Here is a 2,825-nt window from a genome sequence, read left to right as displayed (position 1 = left end):
AAGACCCGATCAGACTCGGAATCCCGGTTACAAGACATTTCGACAATGGTAAAACAAGATTAGCAAAGCCACCCGAATGTGCCGACAAATCCCGATAGGAGCTGCACATATCTCTTTCTCAAGGCACACCGGATTGTCCAAGGTTCTGGTAGGCCAGCCCAGAGTTGCCCCTGGTGGCCACCGGCAGCTGACAGGTTGGACCAACACTCAGAGGAGCACTGGCCCGGGGGGTTAAATAAAGATGACCCTTGAGCCGGCCGACCCAAGGGAAAGAAAAGGCTAGGTGGCAAATGGTAAAACCAATGTTGGGCCTTGCTGGAGGAGTTTTATTCAAGGCGAGCTGTCAAGGGGTTCCCATTATAACCCAACCGCGTAAGAAACGCAAAATCCGGGAACGTAACACCGATATGACAGAAACTAGGGCGGCAAGAGTGGAACAAAACACCAGGCATAAGGCTGAGCCTTCCACCCTTTACCAAGTATATAGATGCATTAATTAGATAAGAGATATTGTGATATCCCAACAAGTAAACATGTTCCAACAAGGAACAACATCTCCATGTTCCAACAAGGAACAAACTTCAATCTTCACCTGCAACTAACAACACTATAAGAGGGGCTGAGCAAAGTGGTAACATAGCCAAACAATGGTTTGCTAGGACAAGGTGGGTTAGAGGCTTGGCTTAACAATATGGGAGGCATGATAATCAAGTGGTAGGTATCACAACATAGGCATAGCAAAAGAGCAAGCATCTAGCAAGCAAAGATAGAAGTGATTTCGAGGGTATGGTCATCTTGCCTGAAATCCCGCAAGGAAGAAGAATGAGTCCATGAAGAAGACAAACGGACGTAGACGAACGGGTCCTCACAAACGTGACTTTATCGGAACCAACCCGAAGAAGCAACACCGAAAAGAAGAAAACAACATAGTAAACGACCACGACATAGCATGGCTTGATGCGCAAACAAGTGTGATGCACGTCCGGTTTAATGAGGCATGGCATGGCAAAGTGCACAAACAACCCTACAAATTAAGTGGAGCTCAATATGCAACTCTGTTGCATATTGACGAAACACCACATTCAAGTTATTTAGTTCGATCTCGTTTATGTACCCAACAATTTTAAATGTTGTTAAAACATGGCAAGAGGGTGAAGCAAAGTAAAACTACCTATCTAGTCAAGTTTAAATGGGGCCAGAACAATAAAACAACAAGTCCGGAAACTCCTCATGTGCATATTTTAGGTTTGGTACTGTTCTGCCCTAAACACAATTTTAGGGTTGTTAAACATGCAAAGTGAGTACACCATGTTAAACTAGGCATTTTTCTACCCCATTTACATATAAAGTTTATTTAAAATGGAGCTACTGTTATTTAGTTATGAATTAAAGCATTTTAACATGGCATAGGAGCAAATTTAACCAAAAATCATTTTAAACATTTTAAACATGGATGAAAGTGGCATATTATGAAACTAGACAAAATTCTAAGCAACTTTCATATTAAGTTTGTTTAATTTGGATGCATGGTTTGAGAGTTATTAAATGCATGAACACCAAGGGGTTTTCTGCAAAACTGCTCTCCTCTGGAAAAAAGAAAAACGCTGAAAGGAAAAATACAGAAGCAGGCCAAAACTGCTGGGCCCAAGGTGCACAAGAGAGGGGGCGGCTCACCCATGGGTCGTGGCCCTGCTCGGTGGAGGGGATTGGGCCTGCTGGCGCTCGAGGGAAAGCAGCCCACGCGCGGTGTGGCGGTCAACGCGGACGAGCAGGCGAGCGCTACTGCCCTCGTCTCTGAAAAGCAGAAACAGCAGCGGGGGCGCGAGGTACAGAGCGGCGGACGACGGAAACGGCTGCCGGCGACGTGGGACTTGGCGACGGCAGGCTTGAAGGCGAGCGCCAGATCGACGTAGGGGCTCGGGTCTCCAAGGCGGCAACCGCGCACATGAAGCAGAGGCAGGGTGAAGCTGGCGACGAACAGGGACCGCTCGTGCAGGGGAAGCAGGTTTGATGGCAGCGACGGAGCTTGCAGGGAGGTCCGATGACCTGGGGAACGGCTCCGAGCGGGTCAAAGCTTGGCGGCGAGGAGCTCTGAGTCGGCGGTCGGGGTCCATGGAGGTCGCTGCCGCGGCGAAGCTCCCTGCCTCGGGCTGCCATGGTGGTCTCCTGTTGCTGCGGGTTACAGAGAGAGATGGGGATCTTAGGATATAGGGAGAAGAAGGAAAAGAGAGATGGACAGAGTAGGGACCAGGGACGCAGCAGAGGTGGTGGTCCGGCGATCTGGCAGTGCTCCGACGTGGACGAGGCGGCGGAGGGGACTCGATCGGAAGCTCGGGGCTGCGCTCATGGAGGCCTCGATCCGATCTAAATTGAGCGCTGTGGGAGGCTCGGGCGCTCTGGTGGCCGTTGGATCTCCATCCTGCGGTCACAGACGGATGGATCAGAGGCTGGGTGGATTGGGTGGACGGTGAAAATGATGAGGATCTGGGAAGATGGCTGGCTGCGCGTGGGTTGGTTCGGGTGGGATCCCGAGGGCGATGCTGCTGGCGGCGGCGCGAGGGACAAACAACCTAGAATTTAGGGTTTGTCCAAAATAGGCTAGGAGTGGAGTATATATACATCACAGATTAGGTTAGGGGCTACCTCATCCCTCCAATCGAAATCGGATGATCGCGAATAAATAGCTAGGGAGTCCAATTAACAAAACGGAGATGTTTTGTAGATGTTTGGGGATGATCCGGACACAACGGTGGAAACTGTCTGGGTCGAGTCCGGGACAGCTTTTCGGACGCGCGCGCGAGGAGGGCCGCGGGCTGACGAGAGGG

At 50.5% G+C, this 2,825-nt stretch overlaps 1 long non-coding RNA gene across 1 annotated transcript; it reads right to left on the bottom strand.

Moving 5' to 3' along the window:
• Positions 1–826: 826 nt before the first annotated feature.
• On the bottom strand, positions 827–2,558 carry LOC119319218. The gene is made up of 3 exons (XR_005154388.1): positions 2,249–2,558; positions 1,675–2,172; positions 827–877 (listed from the first exon to the last, which is right to left on the bottom strand). It is a non-coding gene; the product is annotated as an uncharacterized LOC119319218 (long non-coding RNA).
• Positions 2,559–2,825: the final 267 nt, after the last annotated feature.

The sequence above is a fragment of the Triticum dicoccoides genome, chromosome 6A (assembly GCF_002162155.2).
Source record: "Triticum dicoccoides isolate Atlit2015 ecotype Zavitan chromosome 6A, WEW_v2.0, whole genome shotgun sequence".
Taxonomy (NCBI): Eukaryota; Viridiplantae; Streptophyta; class Magnoliopsida; order Poales; family Poaceae; genus Triticum; species Triticum dicoccoides.
This window is presented reverse-complemented; position numbering and strand designations above follow the sequence as displayed.